General features: G+C 47.3%; 1 pseudogene; it reads right to left on the bottom strand.

Moving 5' to 3' along the window:
* Positions 1-3,692: 3,692 nt before the first annotated feature.
* On the bottom strand, positions 3,693-5,834 carry LOC136542916 (uncharacterized; annotated as a pseudogene).
* Positions 5,835-10,325: the final 4,491 nt, after the last annotated feature.

Here is a 10,325-nt window from a genome sequence, read left to right as displayed (position 1 = left end):
TTCCTTGTTAGCCATATTGCCCACAGTAGTGCTGCAGCTGCTGTTAATAACAATGTGTTATACTTTTTGTTACCCAATTTAGACCAATTAACAAACAGATCATCTATGTTCGTGGGAGGTGAAATTCCAAAAAGTATATGTATAGAGCGCCACAAAAATTTGGCATAAAAGCAATCAAAAAAGAGATGGTGAATTGACTCTGAGAAATAGCAGAAACAACACGACTTGTCTCCAGCCCAATTTCTCCTAACCAAGTTATCTTTGGTTAGAATCACTCCTCTTTTTAAATACCACATGAAAACTTTTAGTTTCATGGGGAGCTTCGTTTGCCAAATATCTTGTGATACTCTCACCCCATTGTTAATTAATGCAGCATACATAGACTTGACTGTAAAAAATCCAGAAGCCTTAAAGCCCCATACAAACACATCCCTTTCCTGCAGTAAGTTTATTTGTTGTACAGAAGCAGCTATTCTATTCCAGTTTAATAAGTTCACACCCACCAAATTTCTGCGAAAAGAGATATTTAGTTCGGGGGAACTTAAAACTGTAGCAATAGTGTCATGTTTTCTTCTTACAATATTAAACAACGCCGGAAATTTATCCTTGAGAGGTTTATTGCCCAGCCAAGTATCAACCCAAAATCTAGTCTGTGACCCATCTTTGACATTAAAATGTCCTAACTTCAAGAAAGTATCTTTAATATTCATGAGGCTTTTCCAAAAATGCGAGTCCCTTGGTTTCTTTTCACAACTTCCTAGTGTCTTATTCTTAATATACTTATTTCTTAATAACTCTTGCCATAATCCGTCCTCATTTAATAACTTAAACAGCCACTTACTAAGCAAACATTTATTTTGGACCTCTAAATTTTGTATCCCAAGACCCCCCTGGTCCTTAGGCTGACACATAATTTCCCATTTGACTAATCTATACTTCCTTTTATGATGGTCATTTTGCCAATAGAAACGAGACCTGAAACAATCAATTTTTTCTAATACTCCTTTCGGTAATTCGAAAAAGGACATCATAAACATCGGTAAGCTAGACAGCACCGAATTTATAAGGACTAATCGACCACCGACTGTTAGCAGTTTACCTTTCCACCCACTAAGTCTTTTCTCAATTCTCTCTTCGATGCTCTTCCAGTCTTTATTATATAATTTCCTAAAATGCATAGGTAGCCCCAGGTAGCGAAATGGGTATTTACCAATGGCACATCCGAACAGCTGCGAATAAAACTCTTCGTGATCTTTAGCTTTTCCAAAACAAAAGATTTCACTTTTGTGGAAGTTTATCTTTAAGCCAGATAGTTGTTCAAAAGTACTTAGCAACAGTTTCATATTAACTGCCTTTTAATATCGTAGCTCATGAAGATCACTGTGTCATCCGCATACTGAAGGATGGACAAACCATCTTGAATAAGATGGGGAATAACCCCTTCTATCTGCTCTGCCTCCTTTGCTCTGGCAATTAGTATGGCCAACATATCAACCACTATATTGAATAGTATGGGTGACATGGGATCACCTTGCCTAAGTCCTTTTTTAGTCTGAAAGTACGGCCCTAGTTGGTCATTAACTTTAATATTTACATTGCCTCCTTGTGTAAAATTCTGTACCCATTCACACCACTTTTGTGAAAAACCCTTCATCCTTAATGTTTGCTGTAAGAAGCTCCAATTTACTTTGTCATAAGCTTTTTCAAAATCTATTTTAAAAATCACACCGTCTTGATTTTTAGTGTGTAGTTCATGTAACGTTTCATGTAGTATCACTGCACCCTCCATAATATTTCTTCCTGGTAAGAAAGCTGTCTGAGTCGGTCTTATTAATTTCTGGGCAATAGTAGTTAGTCTATTCGTTGCAACTTTTGTGAAGATTTTGAAAGAGACATTCAACAAACAGATGGGTCTGTATTGTTGAACAACTCTTGCATCTTTCTTTTTGGGCAATAATATAATGTTTCCAAAATTAAGACGATTAAGCGGTGCTGTTCCATGATGAAAATCAGAGAACAAAGCCATCAAATCATCTTTAATTAAGCCCCAGAAAACTTGATAAAACTCCGGTGGAAAACCATCCGGTCCGGGCGCCTTATTGTGTTCCATTTGGAAAATTGCCACTCTGACTTCCTCTTGTGTGAAAGGCTCTATCAAGAACTCATTTTCCAGATCAGAAACTTGAGGTATGTCCTCCGTCCGAGATTCATCTAGAGATATTAGAGAATCATCAGATGGGCCAAACAGGTTTCTGTAATAACTAGTAATATGCTCTTTAAGCTGAGCATCACCAGTTATAATACTATCACCATCCTCAAGCTGGAAAATACGAGTTTTTCTATGTCTACCATTGGCTAGCAAGTGATAAAACTTTGTGTTCGCGTCACCTTCAAGAAGGTGTTTCACTTTAGCCCTTTGGTACCACTTGAGTTCCTCTTCTCTTAGTAACTCTGCAAGCCTTTCATTTAACACGTGCTTTAGATCTCGCTCTGAGTCATTGAGCATGGTATGTTCTGCTTTCTTATCTAGATCATCTAGTTTGTTTAAAAGTGTTGTTTTTTCTTTCTTATACTCGCCACTCACATGCTTCGCCCATCCTCTAAGATGCTGACGAAGTCTTCTGATTTTCATTTGCCATCTCTCGATGGGTGAGCCTGAAACTAGAGTGTTCTGCCAAACCTCTGAAACCATCTCACAAAATCCGTCCCTTAACAACCAGCCTAATTCAAATTTGAACTGAGGTTGATAAGTTGTGGACGAGTCATTTGTAGAAAAAAGCAGAGGTGTATGATCAGAAATTTCTCTGGTTAGGCTATGTACAGTTGAATAAGAGTATTGTGACTCAAAATCTGTACATACTAACACCCTGTCTAATTTTTCAAAGGTTTGGTTACGCAGATTGTTAGCCCAGGTAAACTTTCTTCCTGACAACTCAATTTCTCTAAGATTTAAGGCATCAATTACTGCGTTGAACATAAAAGGCCACCTGTCATTGTAATTTTCATTGTTTTTCTCGTCTGGTCTACGAATAATGTTAAAGTCACCACCTATAATAATAGGTAAGGTTTGCTTTGAACATACCCGAATCATCTCAGACAAGAAGTTTGACTTAAACTCCGCCTGGGTCGGACCATAAACTGAAATAAGATTAAATTTAAAATCATCTTCTTTGTGTCGTAGTTTAAAACGGATAAAAAAATCCCCTTCCTCAATTTCCCCAACGTCAAAGGTCAACAAATGAACGCCTAGAATCAAGCCACCGGATCTGCCATGTGGAGCCATGCAGTGCCAAATAAAATCTCTACCAGCACAAATGGTGTTAAGAGTATTTTGTGGAAAGCTGGCTCTACCCGTTTCCGATAAGGCGATGAAATCTAGACTTTTATCCTTTGTTAAGTCAGACAAGAATCTGTATTTTTTAGCATCCGCGAACCCATTACAATTCCAGAAAATTCCTTTCATCTTGAACAACTTTTATTACTTTTTTTCTTTTGCCTAGGGCGCCCTCTTTTACCTTGTGATACAGGGGTTTGTAAAATCACAGGATCACAACCCCCATCACCCAGCCCTTCTACAATTTCTGAACAAATATGGTTTAAAACTCCTAGATCTATATTGTCATCATTAGAACCAACAGTTGAGGTATCTTCTACTAAAACAAAACTGTCCTCCCTTAGTTTAGTGTTCTCGATCAATCTATTGTACTCAATGTCTTTAAGGGATTTTAAAGAATTAAAAATGTCATGGTCATTGCTACCTAAAACAACTCCTAAAGATTTTGTTGAACTAAGTAAAGAAGAATCATCTCGAGAAAAAAAAGAGTGAGGTTGCTGCGTTTTACCTTTATCAGTCGCGGACTCGAGGTTCTTCTTTGCTTTAAGCTTAGCCGCCTTCTCGGTGGAATCTAGATCCACAGTCTCGGCAGTCCTCTTGCTAGATCTCACTGGAGAGACTGTCCCTTTGCTGAATTTTTTGTTAGAAGTCCCAGAGTCGGTCTGTGAAGGCAAACCAGTCGCTTTCCATTCTCCAATACCATCTAAAGCTCCAGCAGATTGGGAGAGGAGGACCCTTGGTTTGATGTTTGGCTTGTTGGTAGATACACCAATCTCCTCCAGCTTTGCCGCCCCGTTAGGAGCATTCTGCTGGCCATTAGGTGGAATCTGACCATTGCCATTACTAGGTGCTTTGTCATCTACATCCATTTTTTCCTCTGGAATTCCCCCATTGGGGTTATCATCTTTTGGACCATCTCTCTTGGGGTCCTCCTCCTTAGGCTCCTCCTCCTTGGTAGAGTCCAAGTCAATGAGTTGTGGCTCACTAGCAAGGGTCTCTTCCTCCACACCAAACTGTAGCTCATAAACATAGTCCCCAATAACCACATCCACAAAATCTGGGATGAGTTTTGGGTCCAGCACTGCTACTTTCAACCTTGCCCTGCCAGTGTTCTTAGTAAAGACAGTGTCAACAGCCCGAGGGACACCCAGGATAGTTCCAATTGCCCAGATAACTGGAAACTCTTTGAACTCTCTGGGTAGTCCTCTAAACTGTACCCACACCTTGTCAATCTCGCGTTTGTACACCTCATTATCAGTTCCTTTCTCAAACTGAATCCTGCCATGAACTGCCTTTGCATCCATAGGGCCCCAATTAACCACCGTATCCAGTAGGTCAGCTGAAGGGAAATTAATGATAAAGGCACCAGTGCCTGTTGTCTGAATCTCCCATTTATGATTCTTGTCTGGTCGTAGCCTTTCCAGTTCTACTGCCAATTGCTCAACAGTAAAAGAACCTTCCAGAACACGTACCACAGCTTTTGTTTCATGAGCATTAACTTTTGGGTTATCAACCACTGGAATAAGATAGAAACCAAGGCCCTCCACGGCATATCCACAAAGAATAGCACTGGCATTTGTTTTTTTACTATTTGGGCACATCTTAGTTGAATGATCTCCATGACAAAGCTCGCAGCAAAGCACAACAGTACATTCATGAATTGTATGCCCTTTAGTGCGACAGCGATAGCAATACGGTTTGCCCTTATTTTTTTTGCTCCTTGATCAGACGACTCTGGGATGTGTAACATATTACCTTTCGGCACAGGAGCCGGTGGAACAGTCTCCTTGGAAAGTTCTAGAGCCTTCACGGACGTCGAATCCACCACCATCGCGGTGGCTGACTCTGCCCTTGCCACCTGTTGCCTCCCCTCACCTCGCGCAGCCAGGTTGAGATGCAACCCGTCCTGTGCAACAGGAGGAGGGCCGCCACCAGCCTGCTGCTGCTGCTGGGGAAGGCCTCCATCGGCCAGCTGCTGAGGTTGCCCAGCGACACCCTGGTACTGAGGATGGCCGCCAGCAGCCTGCTGCGGCTGATGAGAGCCGGCCTGCTGCAGCTGAAACTGGCCGCCACCGGCCTGCTGAGGGAAGCCGCCACCAGCCTGCTGCTGAAGATGGCCGGCACCAGCTGGCTGCTGCTGGCCTCCGGCCTGCTGGCCACCACCGCCCTGCTGCTGCAAGTGGTAATCGCCACCGCCATAGTTGGGCAGTGGGCCCGTGTTCTGGCGATGCCCACGTCCAGCCCATGGACGACGGCCACCGCCATAACCTCCTCTTCCAGCATATGGCCGACGCGGCGGTCCTTGATTGTAGCCGTACCCGTAGCCACCATATCCCCGTCCATTGCCACCATGTCCACGGTCACGGCCCCTAGGGTGGAAGTCACGCCCGCGGCCACGACCACCGAACCCTGGGGCAAAGCTGTTGAACCCTGGGATGAAAGGTGCGCCTCTACCTCCGGCTTTGTCACCATAACCCTCGCCCGGTCCCTGCGACGCCATCGGTGATCCCTCTCGTACCACTTGTGCAAAGGTGCGGCGTGGTGAGGAGGATCGTGCTTCTGGCGGCGCAGTACGAGAGAGATACAAGGTTTTGGTCCCCGTACGAGAGAATAGCGCACACAACCCTTTACTGGGCCGAAAAAAATTTCCAGACCCAAGTTCGATCCGATCTGGGTCTGAACACTGGTTGTTGTTTCCTTTCAATGCTGCACCGTTCGCGTCACAACCGGAAACGACCGAGGAAGCCGCACAGATTGGCGAAAGGATACCGTGTGTTTCGTTAATTTTTTAATTCGGATCCGTGTCATCCGCTAACACGTGAACTATCCTTCCATTGCTCCCCTCCACACCGCACACGTCACCCGCGATCGAGACCGGGGAAGTCGCGCCGGCCAGTGGAGGAAAAGGAAGATCGGCGTTCAGCGTAGTCATGGATACAAAAACTTTCGAATTTTTAACCTGATCAGCCGTGTAACCCTTCAACGGTGATCTAGAAGAAGAGCAAGATCGAAGTCGACCCTTTGAATTGCTATGAGTAGCCTTGGCAATGGCATCACCCAGCGTTCTCGGAGGAGACACACGAGGTTCGGGTAGAGAACCTTGCCATGGCACCACTGATAATTTCTTTTGAACCATCTTTGACAAAATGATATTGGGAAGGAGACGATCGGCAGAAGTAAATTTCGTACCAGAGTCCAGTACCTGTTCAGCTTTGAGAAGCTGATTGCACGTGAAGCCTGCGTCCATGGCTTCGTTGATGAACTCCTGTGTGGATGGAGAATGCATCTCCGGCTTCTGTTCCATCGGAGACGAGAATGGAGTATCGTCATCGTCGGAGACATCTGGATCTTCGCTCCTTGCCCAGAACTTGTACTCGATCGGTTCTGCCTGCTCCAAAACGCCATGTACCACCTTTGGCCGCCGACTCGCCGCCGCAGCCAAGGCCACAACCTTGGAGAGTTCTTCTCGCCCTTTGTTGCGCCGTCGCTCCAAATCCTCCTCCTTGTCCTCCTCCTGGACCTGCGAGGAAGACCGAACCTTGTGCCAACAGGGCGCAAGAATGAGACGGCGTACCCCTCCTTTCCTCATCGACCGCTGAACGTCGCCGCTCTCATGCCCGCCAAGACGATGCTGATGCCCATGCCCATGCCCAACAGATTTTGCAGAGCTGGCATGCATTTCGCAACACGTCCGCCTCAAGGACAAGTTTTTTATTAGGACCAAGAAAAGGACGTATATACATGTACATATATGGATATTTAATACAACTCAACCGCTGTTGGAGGCGAACATCTCACTTTCATCATCCCGTGTATGATTATGATCTTGTGGATGGAGGTAATGCTGCTTTTTTACACATAAATATAAGATTGAGGAGATGATGATGGTGGTGCGTGATTTAAACTGCATGGTACATGGTTAGTGTTGAGAACTTGAGTGAAGGGAGAGAATACAAAGCTAATTCCGGCAGCAGTTTGAGCAAAATAGCAGTGTGGTTGTGACCGCGCGCAGGCCCAAACCGATCCGACCCAATCCACTGCCGCTTCCAACGTCTCTCGCGTTGTACCCCTCGTTGCTCCGTCTGAACGTATGCCATCGCCGTCGCTCCCTGCTTGTCCTCTCTCTCTCTCTCTCTCTCTCTCTCTCTCTCTCTCTCTCTCTCTTAGCACAGGCACAGGCACAGCCGCACAGCAACAAAGATGGATCGGCCGGGGCGTGGTCCGTGTGAGCAGAGCACCAAGGGGAGTTGGATCGATTCCTCGGAATCGTAATGGACCGCGCGAGCAAAGACAGGCGAATCCGCCGGCCAGCCACCGCCCACCGGCAGGCACTGGCGCCCACGCGGACTGGCGCGGCCGGGGCAGCAGCATCTACCTGTTGCGAGTCGGCGCCAGGTCAGCAGCCCGTGTCGTGTCCGGCACGCCACTGATCCGATGAGCGTGATGAAGCAGCAATCGTTGACTCGTCAGGCGGTAGCGGTACTAGGTACCTGCAGGGGAATAAATAACGACGAATCATATCTGGGCACAAAGCCCGAGCCCGTGAGCCCGGCACGGAGCCCGCTCTTTAGGCCCGGCCCAAGCCTGGCCCGGCCCGAAGGTTAATGGGCCCTGGCTGGCACGGCACGGGGTGTAGGCCGTGCTTGGGCCGAACCCTAGGCCCACAGGCCGGCACGGCACGGCCCGCAAGCAGGCCGGCGGCCCAAGAACCCTCCTGGCCTCCTCGGCTCCTCCCCGGCCGGCTCCCCATATAACCGAGACCCCCCCCCCCCCTCCCCCGGCCGGCCCCTAACCCTAACCCCATTCGCCTCGCCTCCCAACCGCAGTCCGCAGGCCGCAGCCGCACTCGACACCCTAACCCTAATCCCATTCGCCTCCCAACCGCAGCCGCACTCGACACCCGCTCGGTCCATCTTCGCCTCCTCTCGTCGATCCATCTTCGTCGCCGGTGCGACCGTCGTCCTTGGATCCGGTGATATCGCCGCCGCTCCATCACCCTAACCCTAACCCCATTCGCCTCGCCTCCCAACCGCAGGCCGCAGCCGCACTCGACACCCTAACCCTAATCCCATTCGCCTCCCAACCGCAGCCGCACTCGACACCCGCTCGGTCCATCTTCGCCTCCTCTCGTCGATCCATCTTCGTCGCCGGTGCGACCGTCGTCCTTGGATCCGGTGATATCGCCGCCGCTTCATCACCTCTCCGGCTCTCCCTGAGTTCCCTGCTCCCTCAGTCCATCTCCGTCTTCCTTTTTACTCCTTCTCCTCTGTTTGTCGATGAACATGTGAGTCCGCCTCCCCGTCTCTCTTGCACCGTTGCTCGCCGTCCTTCTTAATCCCGTCTTGCCCTTGTGTGGCCCTCATCTTCTCCGGCGCCGGGCTCCGGTTGCTCAGGCAAGTCCATCCCCATTCGTAACCCTAACCCTAGCCCCTAGATCTATACGTTTCTCAGTGTTTTGATTCTGTTTTTGGGATCATTTTCTCATCCGGCTCCGGTTGCGCAGGCAAGTCCATCCCCATTCGTAACCCTAACCCTAGCCCCTAGATCTATACGTTTCTCAGTGTTTTGATTCTGTTTTTGGGATCATTTTCTCATCCTTTTCTTCTTTGCGTGTTCTTTTTCTTTGCAGGTCTGCTGCTGATGCCTCGTCGTCAACTAGCCTTGGCGTAGACGGACGACGGGCAATGGCACCACGGCCAAGCCGTAGCCGCGCACCGTTGAGGAACGGTGCTGGAGTTCAGCCGTCCGCGGCCGAGGGCCCCATGGCGTGTGACTCGCAGGGCGACGGTGCCATGTTCCCTGTGACTGGCGACGATGACTTGGTCGCGGCTGGGCTGTCCCCGGAGCACGACGACGACGGCCGTGACCCCTTTGCGGTGTTTGATGACGCCACCCGCGGGACACAGCCGGCGATCGACGTCGATGCCGTCGATGCAGGGGCAACGGGGACAGGGACGGTGGACTCCAACACCCACTCCAACTACACTGGTGTTAATGGTAATGCTGATGGTAATGGTACTTGTACTCCTTCCTTTGGTGCTGTTTCTAGATTTGGTAAGCGCAAGTCTCAGTGCTGCGGTGACTTTGAGGAGGTTTATGAGAAGATTAATGGTGTCGATGTGCGTGTTAGAGCTATATGTAAGATGTGTAGAACTGTGTTGAGTGCTAGATCTACTGCTGGTACTGGTCACATTCTTAGGCACCAAAAATCTTGCAAACAGAAACTTGATAATGCTTCTAGGGTTCAGTCTCGACTAGCTTTTAATGCTGATGGGTCTTTGCATAATTGGAACTATGATCCTGCTGTTGCTAGAACTGAACTATGTAGATTGATTGCTAGGCTTGATCTTCCTCTTGGTTTTGGTGACACTGATGCATTTGAGGAATATATTAAAAATTCTCATAACCCAAGATTTGTTAGATCATCTAGAAGAACCACCACTAGAGATTTGGATAAGTTATTTGCTGAACGTCGTGCTATGATTAGGAACTGTGTGCATGCTTCTGCATCTGTTGCTTTGACTTCTGACATATGGTCTGGTAATGCTAAAGAGGATTACATATCTGTTGTTGCTCACTATGTGAATGCTGATTGGGAATTGCAAAAGAAGATTGTTGGTCTTAGGTTGATTCAAGTTAAGCATTCTGGTGAAAACATTTCTGCTTCCATTGCATCTGTTGTTGAGGAGTATGGCTTGGTTGATAAAATCTTTTCTATCACTTTAGATAATGCATCTTCTAATGCTAAGGCTATGAAAACTTTGACACCCATGTTTGCTGGTTATCTTGGTTGTGATCCTGCACCTGATGATCCTGCACCTGGTTACAGTCTTGTGCATCAACGCTGTGCTTGTCATATTATTAATCTGATAGTCAAATCTGGACTAAAAAGAATTAAACCTTATATAGAGGATTTTAGAACTGCAATTAATTTCTTGAACTCCTCTAATCAAAGAATTGCTATGTTTAGAAACTACTGTGAAGCTAAAGG

The sequence above is a fragment of the Miscanthus floridulus genome, chromosome 3, assembly GCF_019320115.1.
Source record: "Miscanthus floridulus cultivar M001 chromosome 3, ASM1932011v1, whole genome shotgun sequence".
Classification (NCBI taxonomy): Eukaryota; Viridiplantae; Streptophyta; class Magnoliopsida; order Poales; family Poaceae; genus Miscanthus; species Miscanthus floridulus.
This window is presented reverse-complemented; position numbering and strand designations above follow the sequence as displayed.